The sequence below is a fragment of the Lepidochelys olivacea genome, assembly GCF_965140295.1.
Source record: "Lepidochelys olivacea isolate rLepOli2 genome assembly, chromosome: 7".
Lineage (NCBI taxonomy): Eukaryota > Metazoa > Chordata > Testudines > Cheloniidae > Lepidochelys > Lepidochelys olivacea.
Genome location: NC_140417.1, coordinates 14862348 through 14880674, shown reverse-complemented (window position 1 = coordinate 14880674; position 18327 = coordinate 14862348). Strand labels below are relative to the sequence as shown.

Here is an 18327-nt window from a genome sequence, read left to right as displayed (position 1 = left end):
CCATTGTAATGTGTATGCAGTAGTGTTATAACCATGTTGGTCCCAGGATATTACAGAGAGAGGTGAGGTAATATCTTTTATTGCACCAGCTTTTGTCAGTAAGAGAGACAAGCTTTCATTGTAACGCATAATTTGTTATATCTGCCCATGAACTAAAGCACTATCCACATGTGCACAACAGGGTGATTTTACTGAGTTACTGCATGGTATTGATGTACAAACATCTACAGTGTCATAGTTCAACTCAGAGGCTGGGTCTTCAGATTTGCCCAGCTGATCATATTAGAATAGACTTTCTCACAATATTTTGGGGCTTTTTATCTTATTTGGAATCTGGAAATGTTGAACCACACAAAAATGAGAAGTAATAGGAGGTACAAATGTGAATGGACATTTTCAAACATCCAAGTAAGAATCAGTTGTATCTAAAAACGGGCAAAGGTGCAGGAATTGATGGAGGAGTTCTTGAATTTTCTAAGCCAGTTCAATCCCTAGTGTACATACTAATTTCTGAGATAATTGTTACACAATTTGCTGAACATAATCAAGTGTTATCTGTGCCCTGTAAAATGAAGCCACGGCTAATATTTCGACTAACCGCAGGGGTGATTTAACAGTTACACTGAAATGAGAATAAAGACTTGTTAATGATCTTTAAAAATCACATCATTTACTTCTGTGCTATTTGTAGTTAAGCCAAACTAGCCACAAAGGGGTACATGTTCCTTTCAGTGCATGCATGCAACTCCTGTTAATACTAATGGCAGATGCATACCCATTGAGAAACGTCAATCCCCCTAAACCAGACTTATCACCCTGGTGTGACAGCATCAGGAAGCACTGTGATGGAGGAGGAGAGAATTTTCTATTCTAATTGCACAACTCTAACATTCAATGTGATGAAAATAGTTTAAGGACCCGATCCTGCAGGCTGTTGAGCGTTTCCTGTATGGTGCTGAGAACCCTTGCCGCCCATTTAGCTTTCCTAAACAAAGAACATATTATTATGTTCTAAAGAACAAAAACATTGCAGGCCACATTTTCAAAGTGCTCAGCACTTGCAACTGGATCTGATTTTTCAAAAGACCTCCGTTCTCATTTAGATACCTAAATGCAGTGGTCAGATTTTCAAAAGCGCTCAGCAACCAGCAGCTCCCATTAAGAACAATGGGAAATGCTGAGTGCTTTGATGCATTTTGGAAATCTGGCCTTGCAAAGTCATTAGGGCAACATAGCAATAACCCAGGAGACACTGTCCAAGGTATTTCCCACTGGCTCTAGTTCTCTTGTTTAGAGCAACATGCCAATCAACTCCTACAGCAGCTCATACTTATGCACAACGAATGGTATCAGTGGGCAATTCACATATAAGGGTGATTGATGATCAAATCAATTCATAGATTATATATGATGGCACTGGGTCTTCACTGCATACCACTAGTACAATACAGAACATCTACATTTTCACATGAATGATAGTGACTCAGAATTTACTTCTAACTTAATTTGCTGTATAAAGAGCTTAAACTGCCAACAAACAAGTAATTACTATTTTATCTCACACTTTTTTTTTCTTATCTTAAAAGGCAGATAAATTCAATTCTCAGCAAAGGGCCAGTAATTGGGAGAAAATGGTCCACATTTTTTCTGTGACGGTCACATTAGTTAAAGTTGCTGGGACTATTTTTCCAATCCATAACTCTCAAACATGAAAAGTGCGTCAAATTATTCCCTTTGTGTATACACTGCAACTCTGGATGAAATGGAAGCTTAGGTCCCAATTTTCCACGTTGTTACATCTGTTTGACACTGGAGTGGCCATGGAATAAAACTGGTTTTAAAGGGTGGAGGATCAGGACCTCAGTTTTAGTGTTTTCTTGAATACAAATTCTCCTCGTGTCTCCAAAATTGTAAGGGCTTGATGACTTACAGATATCTATATTTCTTGTTTTGTAAGTCTGAAATTTGGGTAACTTTGAGCTTATATAACATAGTTTGTAAAGTACTGTAAAGCCTTTAATAAAGTATCATTTATTAAATCTCATACTAAGACTGTTAAATGTAAGAATTATATGTATGTGTTTAGTTAGGACAAGGAATGGTATATAGTATAGTATAATGGTATATAGTAAATCCTACACAAGAAATATACACTGATTTTTACTAGTGAGACAAAGGATGGTCCAGTAATTACAGTGATAGCCTGTGGCTTGAAAAACCTGTGTTCAAAGCCCTGCTCTGTTATAAACTTCCTATACGACCTTGGGAAGTCACTTGGGGCTGGATTCACAAAGCAACTTCGGCACCTAACTGACACTTCAGGTACCTCAGTCCCAGATTCAGGTGCCACCTGTATTCATCCCATGAATTGTGCTCAGCTGCCACCAAACCCTGTAGGTACCTAAAAATCACTTGGCACCTAAATTTGTGCTGTGAAAGTTCCCTAGGCACTTGTGTGTCTGGCTCTGGGCATGCACACTGCTGTCTCACACTAGGTGTTTGGATGCCTAAGCCCCAGTATGATGCATAAACTCTTGCCTAATTCACCTGCAGGGCCCAATACAGTAAGCATTCTCTGAGTAGCCTACCTCCTCACAAAATAGCTGAATGGGAGGGGGGTTAGAGTCAGAGAAAGCATGAAAATGACTCGATAGCCTTGTGGTTAGAGTACTTACCCAAGCTATGGGAGACCCAAGATCCAGGCCCCTTCCTTCACTTACTTTCATCCACAGTGTAACAGCACCAATAAGAGCGAATGAGGGAGCCGCACATCAGAATATCTCATACCCCAGTGGTTAAGACGCACAGGTGGCAGATCCCTGTTCAAATCCTTTCTCCTCATCAGGTGGAGGGAGGACTTGAACCAGGGATCTGTTACATCTCGCCACAAGTTTTGAAGGACCCCTTCCTCCTCTGCTTAATGCAAGAAACGCCTTAGGCATTTACTTCCAGGAGAGGGTTCACAGCTGAGAATCTCAAGCAGGGATAGGCATTTCCCTCCAGCCTGGACTTAAGCATGAAACTCCCTGACAGAGGTCAGACTTAGGACACATCCCTTTCCTTGGCATTTCCCACTGGCTAATGTAGGTGGCTCTCCACTCAGCATGCTGGCTTTTGTGACTCCCATTTTTAGGCGCCTATCTTCCTCCAAATTGCTGTGTAGACATTTGTGCTCAGGCTGGAGCCCGAGCTCTGGAACCCTCCACCAAATGTCTACACAGCAATTTTTCAGCCCTGGAGCCTGAGCCTAAGTCAGCTGACCAAGGCTAGCAGTGCTATTTTTATCCCTGTGTAGACATACTCTAAGTGACTGTCACTTTTGGAAATGGTACTTAGTTACTTAGCTACGTCTGAAAATGTTACCCCTGCCCTAGTCCAACCAGAAATTATGAGTTTGATGCAGGAGTTACTGGGTGAAAGTCTCTGGCCTGTCTTATGCAGAAAGTCACCTTAGATGACCATAATGAGACCTTCTAGATTTAAAAAACATTAATCTTTTCCAATGTGTGATAGGGTGTTCACCCCACACCAGAAATGAAGGGGTTGAAAGTAGCCTAGGGAGGCTGTGCAGAGAGCAGCCAATTGGAGAGAGGCTGCACGGAGCATCCAGTCAGGGCCCAGCAGGCTAACATTAAAGGGAGGTGCAGGGCCACAGATAGTCAGTGGCTGTGGGGACCCAAGGAGAGAGGACTGTGTTCTTGGTGGGAAGGTAGCACCTTGGACAGAGCAGTTGCTGGCAGGGACCAGAGGCGCAAGGGGGAGCTCCTGACTGGCTGCTGGGACTTGTGGGCTGGAGGCTCTGAGAAGAGGGTGAAGAAGGTGCTGGGGCATTGGGGAAAGTGAAGCAGTATTGGCGAAGTTAAGGAGAGGCAGCAGGAGGCTTCTAGCTACAGTGTCCCTGGGCCAAGACCCAGAGTAGTGAGATGGCCCGGATCCCCTCCACTCACGCTGGGGAAGTGGCTGGACTATAGAACTGGGAGATTCTTAACCTCCCTGGAAAGGGGGAAGACACAGATTGTGACATGGCTAGAGGGCCGAGTCATGAAAAGGACACTGCAGTTCCTGGGCTGAGATGGGTCTACAAGCATAGAAAGTGGATAGAGAGGCACCACCAGGAGAGGACATGCCAGCTGGGTGCTAATCCCTGAGACAACCAGCAGGTGGAGCTGCTCTGGTGAGTGAACCCCTGTCACAGTAGCTTATTATGATATTGCTTACACAGATCTCCACATGATTCTGAATAGATCTAGATTGTATGGTATTATTAAGGTATAAATTTTGCCATGGAATGAAATCCTGGCCCATTAAACTCAATGGTAAAACTCTTATTGCCTTTAATAGGGCCAGGATTTCACCCCCAGTTTCACCCTAGAAGTTTCAAAGATGTCATGTTATTCGCAAAAAGAAAAGGAGTACTTGTGGCACCTTAGAGACTAACCAATTTATTTGAGCATGAGCTTTCGTGAGCTACAGCTCACTTCATCGGATGCAAGTGAGCTGTAGCTCACGAAAGCTCATGCTCAAATAAATTGGTTAGTCTCTAAGGTGCCACAAGTACTCCTTTTCTTTTTGCGAATACAGACTAACACGGCTGTTACTTTGAAACATGTTATTAGTATGTGTATTTCTTTCACTGAAATATACATCCCAAAATCTGTGGTTCAGTTTTACTCTCTGCCAGGTGCCAAAATATTAAGTCTAGTTGCATTTTCCCCTACCTTATTTTATTTGACCTTCAGGTGTTACCTAGAGCCCCATAAGTGTTCATGGCACCTTGCAAAACACACAAAAACACACGAGGACATTACAGTATAATACAACTATGAGGCATGGGGTATTGGTTTAGATGCAAGAGGTAGAAAGGAGAGACAAGTCCTAATACTGCACTGCCTTGTGCCAGGTATAACACCACCAGATCAGAATTTACCACTTTGCAGTCAGATTGCATAGGTGTGAATGACATCACGAGGTACCAGCGGGAAGAGAGTCAAACCCATAACTAATGAGAGCAGAACAAGAAAGCTCTGCAAGAGAAATGGGTTTGAAGGTGGGGTTTGATGGAGACAGAGTTGGCGGGGTGCATGGGAGGTTGTTCTAAGCATCATGGAGGCAAAGGGAGCATTTATGAGAGAGGATACATAGGAACAAGAAAGCTATAGGATGAAATGAGAACAGAGGTGCAGGTGAGGGTGGAATTGTTCAGGGTCTTTGACGCCTAAGGGGAGAAGTCTGAAACTTATATGTTTTCTCTATTATCAGTAAGATAAAGGGAAACCTGACATTGTGTGTCATAGGGGGTCTGCACTCTTTTGTGAAACCTTTTCAGGACTGCCTATAATTTAGTAATGCCTGTTCTGACGTTCTGAAGTTAAGTTCAGGAATGGATTGTGTCGACTGGCAATGAGCTTCATGAAACTGCTGAGCTGTGCTGAGTTGAGTGCTACCAAACTATACAGTAGAAATCTTTTTTTTAAAGTTTTACATGCCTCAAGTTTCTGTCCTAATCGACCCCTGTTTTTAACATTCCCCTGCACCAGACAACTGGAGCATTTCTAGTTTGGTTTGATTGACACTTCTTTTAAAATACCCTTTGGAATGTGCTTTGGGTCTGGTTTCCCCACAGAAACCTCAATACATCCGAACATTATAATAACCTCTGTCTTGGGACTGTTTCTCTGCAGTGTGGCACCTCAGGGACAAGCTTGCAGTCAACAGTCAGAGTACAAAGTACATTCCAGATTGAAATGTAGCTAAAATAGCAAAATGTATAGGTCAAACAGGTATTTAGATGTCTAGATTTGTTAATGATTCATTTGAGGCTCTGAGCTAAAATAAATATTTCTTTCATCCATTTTTAAATGAATGTTTGTTTCTGGTTTCTACATAATCTTTTACGTCAATCCTTTGGATATTTTTATCCACCACACTGTACCCCGTAGATATGGCTGTATGAGTATGCATACACCTGTCGTGCCACCATAAACTAGAATTTGCACGAACATATTTGGCAAATGCATGGCCACAAAAGCTAAGCATGCAGTTATGTAGTTTGTGCATGCAAATTGCGCTTTGCATGTTCAACTGCAGAGCCCTCTTTTGAAAATCTGGCTCTTTACATCTGGTAGCAATTGGCATTATACAAAGCTGGCATGGAATATCAGACCTACTCATGTAAATATGTCCCATTGCTTTCTAGTGGCTTGGTTCTAATGTGTATGCACTCATACTACTGCAGCTAATGGGGATTCTTCTCTTGTTCAAATGGTAGGTGCTGGTCTCATGAGGCAGAACATTCTAGTTCTATCCCTCTTGACATAAATAGTTCTTGCAGCCACATTTGTAACTGCCCTAGGGGCTTTTTATCAGCAGATCAGTTTACAGCATCTCACCCTAGAGAAAAACCTAGTGCTGAGCCACCCAGACTTGCTTTGCTCCCACCCCCTGACCTTGTGTTGATTACTACAGATCCAGAGAATGTGGATGCAGCTGTAGAAACATCAGAGAAAAATGAGTTATGCCTGATAAATACTCTTGGTATTTGTGGTGGAATATGCTCCTACACACTACTGTAATCTTAGTAAGAAGTATGCCTAGTTAAGGTATCATTTGAAAACTCATAATTTGCTGGTCAGTATTGTCCTGGTAAAATGTGTGGCAACATTGTATGTGAAGTTCTAAGATTCCCCTTTATGATGTTATTAACGCATGTTCCATACCACACAGCCTGGGCCAGGGAGAAGTCAGGTCTGTCTTAAACAAAGGAAGGAATGTGTGCTTGCCTTAATTTGCGTTTAAGCCATAAACAGAGTCATCAACCAGGAAGGGAAAACAAAGGAAGTTCAAACAGGTGAAAAAAACCAGCAGGGAATATCCTTCCACATAGACTCTTTGTCTCCTGGGTCTCAGCTGGAAATGTTTTTCAAGAGGGGGACTGAAACTATAAAAAGGAAGGACAAACATCCCTAGGCATTCCCCTCCTGTCCTTCCCACTTCATTCTCCACACCTGAGAAGACATTGGTCTCTGGGGGAAGGATCCTGACCTGAAGAATTTGGTCAGTAACCTTGCTGGAAACATGTGGTGAGAAAATTTCCTTTGCAACTAAGTTAGCTTCTTAAGTAGATGCTAATAAGCATTCTATATTGTTTTTCTTGGTAACCATTTCTGACTTTTATGCCTCCTTACTTATACTCATTTACAATCTATCTCTTTGTAGTTAATAAACTTGTTTACTGTTTTACCTAATCCAGTGTGTTTAAATTGAAGTGTCTGGATAACTGTTTAAGATAATAAGCTGTCATATTACTTCCTGAAATAAATAATGGATTTAATATATTTGTACTGGCCAGGAGAGGGCTGGGAAGTACAGGACATACATTTCTTGGAGAAGATTCCAGGACTGGTGTCACCCTGAAGTATAACCAAAGCTGGTGAGAGCCACGGTGCAGCTGGCCAGCTGCAGTTACACACACATACACAGGGTGTAGCTTGCATGCTGGAACGCTGTTTGTGAACATCCCAGGTGGGAGTTACTATAGCAAGGCATTGTAAGGCACTCAAGGTTGCAGGGCAGGGGTGACACAACCTCTCCCCGTCCCCCAGTCTGGATTGTGCCCTGGTATGTCACAATAGTGCAGACTTTTTTCACATGGGCCTTGCAGTCAGAGAAGACATCAACAAAGAAGGTACATTTGTATAAGTGCAAGGATGCTTTGCAATCTCAAAGCACAGAAGCAGTGGATTCACTGTAAATATTGAAACAGAGTCCTGACCTGCTCTGTGCTGTGTTGGATAACAATAAAGGTTGTCAGCTATTTTCTCATTTAAATAGCCCTAATTCTGAAAAAAGCAGCTGAAATGACTACTCATATGTAGTTGTGTTTTTAATAATCTGTGAGTGACATACAACTGCTACCTGCCTCACTAAGATGCTAGTTCACTGCATTAGTATAAACTATTTTGATTTTAAAATTGAATAGGGATGGTGAGATGGTATCAACAGAGAGTACTGAATCATTAACATATTTATAATTGTGTTCCTCCTCCCATATTTTTGACCCCTCTTTGAAGTCTGTTCTGTAGTAACAGAGTCAGAACCTTTACAAGGCTTTGGTGGACAATGACAGAGCTTTGCTTTCTGGCTGGAAAAGTCCCACAGAATTGAATAGAAACTGGGGGTTGTTTATAGTTTTTGGGGGAGAAGGGGTTGGACCATCTTATAGAATTAGATAGAGAATGGTATCCCTGCTCTGGGATGGTGCAAAACATCTACTGAAGGGTTATAATTCTTCATAAAAGGCTTTGTTTTTTTTGCAATATGTTCTGAATTGCCCTATTGACATTGTCCCTATTCTATTTATTCTGACTTTTCTACAAACTTTATTATCATTTATTTTCTGTATTATGATAGCACTCGGGAGTCCTAGTTATGGACCAGGACCCCATTGTGGTAGGTAACTTTTTGGTTTTCTTTCACTCACTCAAGAACAGTTATTGGCTCTTCATAAAATAAGAGAGACTCTTATTGAATATTTTTGAGTAGTTGAATCAGAGAAGTAAAGAGGTCTTTGAGCTGAGGTGGGACTTTGCAGAGTCAGATACATGCCCCATTCTGGCTCTTGTTCTTGTCTGCCATGCTGCACAGCCCAGTGAAAGAGCTGGCTTGCTGTACGTAAGCATGAGAGTCCTAAAGCTGTGAAGCTCCTGGTTTCAGGGCTGGTCGTGCTGTGTCTGATTACACAAAAACTGATGGTTTTGTTATGGTTTTTGTTTCCCCCTAGGGACTGTACCTGAAAGAGCAACCAGCCACCTGCATTGTTGCAAATGACAGCAGACAGGCTGAGAACCTGTGTGTCCCAGGGACCATCCCCCACCTGGCCTGACACATGCATACACTCTGCCTTTCCCCTATAGGTCTCCCAGTGAGCCTACTCTGCATGAGTCCTTGAGCTAGTCTTACCCTGCACATAGTCACATGGAGTTAGTTACTCCAGGCAATGCTATAAGTGGCAAGGTAACGGTCAGCTGAGCTGCACATCCAAGAGATACAGGGGCTACTCATCTAGACTGAGCTGGCATCCATGAATCTCCTCACTTCTAGGTTGTGGCAGAGTATTTGAGGGCAAAAGAGAGCCTGCTTTTAGGGAATAGATTGTGGGGAGGTGAGACAAAGGAAGATTGAGAGTGAACGGAGTGTCAGAAAGAGAAGAGAGAGATCAGTAGACAAATGTGCGTGATGGTTTTGTCTCTAGGTTAACATGCCAATTGTTTGTGTTCAAAGGGGTCCTAACTGTATTTGGAGTTAAATGAGGACACAGTGCCTACTACCCTCTGGAGGTTAGATGAGGATATCATGGCTTACTACACTGTTTCCCTTCGCAATGTCTCCATCTGCTGTCACATAAGAACTACATACAAACATCTGAATGTGGTAGAGGAGAGACTTACACTGTAAGCCTAATTCGGGAAACATATTCACAATTTACTATGAGTACGTATTGACTGGGACCACTCTGTCATTTTGCCTTTATGCTGAACAATCCAACTTGGACAATTGAGAGCTGTCACGAGCAGAATCATTTAGCAGAGCAAATTAAAAAGAAAAGAGCTATAAACTGCAAGGAACTTACTTCATGGATAACAGCCATCATACTTTTCCATGCTGTGAGAAACAAGATTATACAGCAACTGTCCTTTCATACAAAGCAAAATGAGTTGAGTGACAAACTATCCTGCAAGATCCTAATTTCCCATTCGGTATTTCTTAAAACTGGCATGATTTTACAGGCAAATACATATTTGCCCTCAGCGGTGTACTGATAAAATGTATTACAGGATTAATTACAAGTATAGAGATGGGTTTGTAGTGGCCTTACTGCTTTTTATTTTCTATAGAGTGCTATATTTTAGGATGGAAAAACTGCACTTATTGGAAAAAAGGGTATTTTGTATATGCATTCTTATTTCCTTTCTCGAATATGTAGCCTGAAAAGCAAGTGAAACTGTTCTTCCACGGCACAAATACAGGGGTTGTCAACATTTAGTTCATGTTAAATAACACTTTCTTATTATTATTTCCTCGTTTTATAAAACAAATGACTAATGTAACTATTGAGAGACATATATTGTTGGGTTAGTTGATCAGCAGCTAAGCTTCCCAATATCAGTAAAATGAGATTGTGAAGGCCCAGAGCAGGTTCTAACATACATGCTATTGTAGGTAAATGAGAAGGGAACAGATTCAGTCCATCTGGAAGCTTGTACAGTGACAGGGCTGACTGCAACTCTGACCCTTCTGGGTCTTTTTCAATGCACTCCTCTCAAGTGCTGAGCCTCAAGCCATCCTTCCTTTCTTGAGCTGTAATCACACAGTTCTGTCACTCTCGGACTGAGCCTTGGTCTACAATGCCCAGGTACTAACTATGATTGTCTCAGCAGGTCAGACTTAGGCTCAGACTCTGCAGTTCTGTTCCCTGTGGGGGCAGTGACCAGTGGTCAGTACAGTTACCAAATAGCTTAAAGCAAAGCATTATTTATTTAGAACAGAAGCATTTAAGAGAAAACCGGTCTTAAAACAATAAACAGACTATATACATGTCTAGCTTACCAGGTTATCCATCTTCCACACAGCAATCCTGGTAGGTCTACACTTCCCATATACCCCCCATCAAGACCGCCACGGTGTAGACGATACAATCTGACCTCATAACTCAGTTCGTTCCTCTCCGCTTCAGAGAGCGTTCTTTAAAGCTGCTTAGTCCTTCTGATCACCCACCTTCTGTTTTTAACTGTTTGTAGCCTTTCGTTCTGTTAGTTCCCAGTACTGGCAAACAAGTCTTTTGACTTGATGGAGACAGCATATAGGATTATTGAAGTTAAAAGGTTTCCCCATTGTCTTTCAAGCGTGTGCCTTGGTATTCTTATCAAGAGCCAATGTGTTGCCTTCTGGCTTTGTTTTTCCAACAGTACCCTTCCTAGATCCATACATTCATACAGGAAAAGCTAATATACCATACCTACCTCACTGATCTTCTCACATACAGGATTCATGAAAGTTATTACATAGCAGCTCTGCATCTGCCACAAGCTCCAGCAAGTAGAACTGGGGAGTTTATAGCCAAACAGGAACCCCTATGTACACTACCTCCACACAGATAACCACTGTTTCTGTTTGAATGTCTTACACAGTCCCCCTGGCAACAAGTTACTCTTCAGCTCTCTCTAGTGGATTATCATCCTACAAAGTTCTGTGAAGCGTTTCCTTTGGCGTCTTGCATTCAGATTCCAATTACCAGCTATCATTTGCATTAGTGCACACATTTTGGTTGCCTTATAGTAACATAGTTTGAAGAGAAATTAAGGATTTTAAAGGCTGAGGATTCTTAGATCTTGATATATTCTTTCAGGGCAGCTAGAGGAGGCAGATTGGCAAGCATTTTTGTAGATAAAATGATGCCTGTAAGAAGGATGGAATGTATGGCGGTTATTTGTAATTCCTCAGCTATTGACTGAGAGAACAAGTATTCAAGTAGTTATGAGGGGACGTTTACAGTAACAAGGCCACCTTTCATTGTGTGTGTTTATTAACACATTTAGCATAGTTATAAGCTATTTCAAATTTCCTGCTTGGCAGTGAACCAACCATAAATAAATAAGCTTACAGTGTCATTAAACCTGCAGTGTTAATGGGGGTGAGTGCTAGACAAAAGCTCACAAATACTAACTTTAGTGAATGGAGTTTTAAATGCTTTAGATATTATTTCAAGAGTCCTCCAGACCCCTGTAGAACCTTTACTCCCTCTTTACTTCCTCCCAATCTTTGAGTTCCTATACTTACACCCATCATTTTTACTAGAGAGGACATGAATCCATATAAGACGCTCCTTGATCAGCTGGGACACAGTCCAATTCAATTAGATTCTTTCCAGTGTCTTTAATGAGAGTTGGATTGGGTAAGGATACTTAAATAATTCAGTGTGATAATTTCTCTTTCTTTCAGTGGCTGCGGGCATTGGTACTACACCAGATTAAGCCACTTGCAAACCCTAGTAACCAAAAACAACTGGCTGAACCAGTCTCTTGCACACTGTAAATGCATTACCAGTATAGCTGGTGGAAATCTGAGGGCGCAGTGTGGTGTCTTGAAAAATTTGAGCAGGTGAGATCATGAATAATTTCAAAAGAAAGCAAACAATTTTGCTTCCTTTGAAATTTTTCACTTTTTGTTTTTCCAGTGAAGAACTTATCAATGAATTTTTAATGAAAAGACCATTTTTCAAACTTCCTGGTTTTTTCCCCCTTCCTCTTGTTAAATAAAAAAAGAGAAAGTGTTACTTCTCTCACTTTTAACATTCTTTTAAATTTTTTTCCATGAGAAATATGCAGTTAAGTGTGAGGAAAATGCTTTTTCACTCTTTCTTTTTTTCATGCTTTCCACTGGGGGGGGGAAAAAGAGGAAAAGGAAATAAAAATGGAGAGAGGGTTTGGACTTTTACAACAATTTAAACCAAAACATTTCAAAAATACAAAACAAAAGTCAGGCTTTTTATTTTTAATTTCAAATTTTAAACCCCAAACCATTACAACTGAAATTTTTCATGAATTTTTTTCTTTCAACAATACCCAATTTTTCACTGAAAAAAAATTTATAAAAAAAATTCGATGACTCTAATTTCTCATAGTTTAGCTGGCTAGTGCTGCTCTAAAGGTGAATCCACCTCTCAGAACTTCAGTCAGAACTTAGATCTCCATGGACATCAATGGAAGCGCCACACTTGTAAGGAAAGTAGAATGCTGGAATCAAGAGACTTTTTGCCCTTAATTATTTCTTCTGAAATTTTATACTATGTGGAGGATCAACTGGGGAATACAGGAAATGGGGTGGGGGAGGGTTAACTCAAATGGATGGAACGGCTTCAGTGGAACTTCATCCTGGTCCATTTTTCACCAAGAAAGGGCAACAGAAGCAATATGTTTAAACTGGGCTATAAAGGTAGGGTGACCAGATGTCCCAATTTTATAGGGAAAGTCCTGATATTTGGGGCTTTTTCTTATATAGGCTCCTAATACCCCCCACCCTCTGTCCCGATTTTTCACACTTGCTATCTGGTCACCCTATATAAAGGAGAACAAGCAAAAGGTAGGAGGCATTTAGTAAAACAATAAACAGACTTTTGGGGAGAATGATTAAAAGATCGATGAGTGAGAAGGAGAATGAAGATGAGGAAAAAAAGGAGCAGAAAATAAAATACTGACAGGGTCAGGTCCTCAGCTGGTATAAATCAGCTTTGCTTCCTTGAAGTCAGTTTACACCAGCTGAGAATCTGTCCCTGAATGGCAAATTGCAGAGAGTATTTACAAAAAGAACAGGAGTACTTGTGGCACCTTAGAGACTAACAAATTTATTAGAGCATAAGCTTTCATGGGCTACAACCCACTTCATCAGCTGCAAGTATTTAGGTACCATGAAAGAATTTTCAAAACTAGTTGCAGAAAACGGAAGTAAAAGTGAAAATAAGTCCATTGACTCATGCTGGTGGGGAGAAGGAGATGAAGAAATGGCAGGATTTTTTGTCTGTTACCAGCCAGCTGGCTCCTGCCTTTAGAGAGGAGGATAAGGATGGAAAACTGCTGAGGACAAAAGATTATATTTCCTGGTGTGATGGGGAATCTGATAGTCTCTAGATAACAACAAAAATGAGATTAGATGCTCTCACAGTAAATGAAGTCAAGAGAATTTAGCCCCACACTAAAATGTAATGTAGTCTTTGGAAGAGAGTTCAGATTCCTGATGGCTGCAAAGCACAGTAGTTAACACCATTGTTTTAAAATACATAGCTACTCAGACATATCATAAGCAATGGCACTGCATGCGTCCGATGCAGTGAGCTGTAGCCCACGAAAGCTTATGCTCAAATAAACTGGTTAGTCTCTAAGGTGCCACAAGTCCTCCTGTTCTTTCTGCGGATACAGACTAACACGGCTGTGACTCTGGAAAATGGCAGAGCAGTGATTCTACAGCAACACTTCTTTTATTTTTTTGCTTTTTTTATTATTCTTACTCTCCACCGTTTGAAATACTCTTAGGACATGGAAAATAAATAGCATTTCTTCCCCTAACAGCTTTCATTTCTCCTCTCCTGTTTACCATTCTCATTTACTTAACTTTTCTAAAAGGAAGCTCAAACATCTGTCCATATCAGTACAGAGGCCCCCACCAACCAGGCCAAGTGCCACCTGCACCATCTGGTGGCTGAGTGCTTTACGTGCATTGGATTTGTATTTCTCAGGCTTTGCAGCCTTGCTGAATATGAAGATTGAAAACAATGCATCCTTCTCCCGTTGACTTTAGTCTTTATTTTTAATGGCACAAATTTTGCTCTCAATTATTTACAATGTAACTCCATCTTAAGCTTTGCACTGTGTTCATTGGCGTCCACTGGCTTCAATGGAGTTACTCATGTCACCGAGAGAATTTGGATCCCTTTCTGTTACTTGTATGTATATTAGGGTACAAATATGCGGACAGTTTTTCAGATATGCTTCTACAACAAAAAATTTGACAGCACTAAGGATTTAAAAAGAAATACATTCTAAGAATGTCATGCTCATTCTCTGAAATAATGGTGTTGACGTTTCCTATGTAAAACACCATAAATACTGTACGTGTTTCAAAAAGTAAAGCTTGGACTCTTAGCTAGGTATGACACTGACAAATGGATGTAAATGTGTACAAAGGACAAAAGGGCTAGGCTGGCTTTGAGCCAGGACCTGCATTGTGGATATGACTGAAAATGCGCTAAAATTCCCAGGAGCGATTCTGGCTGACTAAATTCTTTCTGTGGATTTGGGGAGAGTATTCTAGCGAGGCAGCTCCATCACACTTTGGAAGGGCACAGTGTGTGCTCCTGCCTTACAATCCCCCCTGATTCTTGCGCACCCACATATTGCAAGCTGTGCTCTGGCCCTAAGTACTAGGGGTCCAATTTTGCCTCCCTTACTCATGCAGAGTTGTGCTTTCCTCAGATGGTACCATTTAAAGCCGGGAGATGCCCAAGGGAGGCAGAATCAGACACTGAAAATTGCAGAGATGTATCTGATTGCCCACTTTTGACACTTCTCAACAAGGGGATAGTAGTAACAGCCAGACCTAACTGAGTAAAGGGCTTTCCAGTGCACAGGAGTTCCTTCCGAAATGTTCTGAGAGGGCCAGGTTTGTCCCCCAAACACTGGCAAAACTGGCAGTTGGTTAAGTCCCCTAAACCTGCAATGACAGCCTTCATCACTCCCTGAATGATCTTACTCTGACATTCTGGACTGCACCAACTGGCTTCAGGCCCACCCAGCAGAGCAGGGATTATGTGGCTTGTACCACTGTTATCTCCTGCTGAAGGAGTTTCCACTCTGGTGAAAATCAGTGGAACCCCGGCACTGACTCAGATACTTTTTCTTTTATCCGCCCCATTTGGTTTGCTGGTTAGAATTGCTACAGTATACCTTCCTACACAACAGGGGCAAATCCTGCATTCCTTATCATCCAAGCAAAGTTCCCACTGAAGTTTGTTATGTAAGTTTTTCTTATGTAAGAACTGCAGGATTTAGTTTCATGTAGGATGCACAGATAGTCTTCTGAGGCCAATATCAGTGCCATCTCTGAGGCTAGATTCTCCCATCTCCATCCTCCTCATCTTCATACTGTACAATAGTATGACTTTGAGTATCTTCTGGTATCTCCTGCCTGGGAAATAAAAGTCCTTAAAGCTACTCCAGTTACTTCTTCCATGTATTGTTTTAGAAATGTTCAAACACAACTCAATATATTATTATGAATGTGATTTGGACACCTTATTTAAAATATCCTTAGATGACATTTAAATATGGAAGACTCAGCAAAATGAGTTGTGATCAACCCCTTACAAAAGCAAACTCATTTACAAAAGTACTTTAGTAAGAATGAAAATAGAATGTAACTGTGGAAAATGGAAATTTTGATTCTAGTTGTCATTAACTTACTTGGAAACACATTTGGTATTTCAAACTTTAGTAAATCATTGTGCCTTCCAATTAACTCTCACACCCCAGACAATATAATGTGACTAATTTAATTTAACTCTGTTATTTAAACATCTAAACAATTCTTTATTTCTGAGGCAGAAAGAAATGTGCAGTTGTGTATTATTGTACAAGCGGTAATGGGCAAAAGGAAAATTACTGGCATAAAATTCATTTTAGCTCCTTGGTTTATCAGTTTAAAGAAAAGATACAGTTTGAATGATGGCAATTAGAACATTAACTTGTTTTCACTGTCTTACAGACTTAATTATTTGTAGTTAAGAATCTAAAGTATTGCAAACTGAATTTTTGTCTGCCTAAGCAAAGGCATAATGGGAATCGGAGTCGGTGCTTAGCAACATCCTTGGATACCCGAGTGCTGTCATGACCCTCAGCTTTGATTGTTACCTTCCAGGCGGCACGTTAAGGAGATACCACATCACTGGTGGACAACTTCAAGCAGAAGTTGAAACTAACTGTGTGGGTGTGTGTATATGTATTGCGGCAAGGCACCCCTTCTACCTCACCGGACTTAGCGCTCCCTTCTCTGGCAGGGAGGAGGCCCAGGGTAAATCAGCCCCCACTCTGGAGTGTGCCTGTCTTCCCCCTTTGGGGTTTATTTCTCAGAGCCTTCCTGGTAGGCCTCGGGGCAGGCTTGAGAAGTGCTCTTCCGCCAGACAAAGGGAAACAAGTCTATAGCACACCAAAACAAAAGGGGAATACCTTTCTCTGGCCCCCTCAGTGGGGCAGGTGTTGTCCTGTCACTGGCCCCAGGGTGTCAGTCCTTCCCCTAAACAAGCACTGGGTTTGGGTGTCTCCCCTATGGGGAGGAGCGCAGTCTCCCACACTGGAAAATCCTATCTCCCTGCCATCTCCAGCCTTGCAGCAGTTTGTCTCTCCCTCCTCCAGGCTCTCACCAGAAGAGAGATTTGAACAGGTTTCAGGCAGCCCTTAATTGGACTCAGGTGTCCCTAATTGACCTGAAGTAACCCCTTTCCAGCTTGTAGGAAAAAGGGCATTTAGCATTCTAGGGTTAACATACCTGTTTTCCCAGACCTTCTTGCAGATGTCCGGCCTGACTCTGTCACAGTATATACACCTAAAGTGCTGCACGATCCAAGTTTAAGCAATAAAGAAATATGCTAGGACTTCAACAATAGTAATTTTAGTAATAATAATAAGCAAATGAACTATACTATGCTTAGAGTCTGAGAACAGTATAATGGCTGCAATCATGCGGCCCCAGTCCTGTAAGTACTGCTGTAATACAAATAATGATCAAGTTAGAGAAAAAAGTCATGTTTCAGCAAAGTTTTGCTCCATTTTGTCTTTATAAGGTATTGATATCTTTTGGTAAGGATTCCCATATACTATAGGAACAAATTCTCTGCTGGTGTCACTCCACTGATTTCGGGATGGTCCTGTGCATTTCAGTTTCTACATGTCACCCCGGAAGCCTACATCAGAGTCAGGCATTGAATGCTGCTCTTAAGCCTCAGTCCAATGCCTTAACCACAAGACCATCATTCTTTTCGGTAGGAAAGTATGAATGCTCCATCAGCTCCCAGCAGACTTTAAAAGTTTCTCAAGTGATTCTAAGAGACCTATGTTTTCATTTAATGGTAAGCAAGTCTCTCTATAATTTTGCCTTGCAAGTATTCATGCCAGAAGAGTTTGAGCAGCTATCTAATCAGGGGAGAGAGACAGTACTATGTGATTTACCTGACTAATCATAGGTGAGCAGCGCCGCTTGAAATTTGAATATCTGTGATCCTGCCATAGAGTAGAGAATTTGAAAAGATGATTGCTGAATAAATTCACATAATGAACAAATCTGAGGAAAGTGTGATTCGCTTGCAGTTATTCCATGAGCAGAAAATCAAAAAAACTAGATTCCTTGAATAAATTTTCCATTGCAAATTATTTGCTCAGCTCTAATTGTAGTCACATGCATCCAGAACATGCTTGCTAAACTGCCACTCCTTTTTTTTTTCGCACAAGCACAAAAATCTACATTTGAGCTTCACAAGCAAGTCTCTTTACACCCGATTTGTGGGCATAAATGTGAGTTTTAGCACATGGAACAGCACAGCTGAAAATGTATAGGCCACTTTTGAAAATGTGGCCCATATTATACAGTGCTTTTATTACTCTAGTGTTGTTTTCAAATATACATGTTTTCAGATCCATTAAAAGCCAATGTTTAAGCACTATTCCTTTTGCAACCTTTTGTGCTCTATTCTGCAAAGAGGTAGCTACCCTGGCAACTTCTTGGAAA

At 41.2% G+C, this 18327-nt stretch overlaps 1 long non-coding RNA gene across 1 annotated transcript in view; it reads right to left on the bottom strand.

Annotated features, from left to right (window-relative positions):
* LOC311523479 overlaps positions 1–11156 on the bottom strand; it is a 62791-nt gene extending 51635 nt beyond the window's left edge. Inside the window, exon 1 of the long non-coding RNA XR_014712352.1 lies at positions 11019–11156. This is a non-coding gene — a long non-coding RNA (uncharacterized lncRNA). The remainder of the gene's footprint in view (positions 1–11018) is intronic.
* Between the last annotated feature and the right edge of the window lie 7171 nt (positions 11157–18327).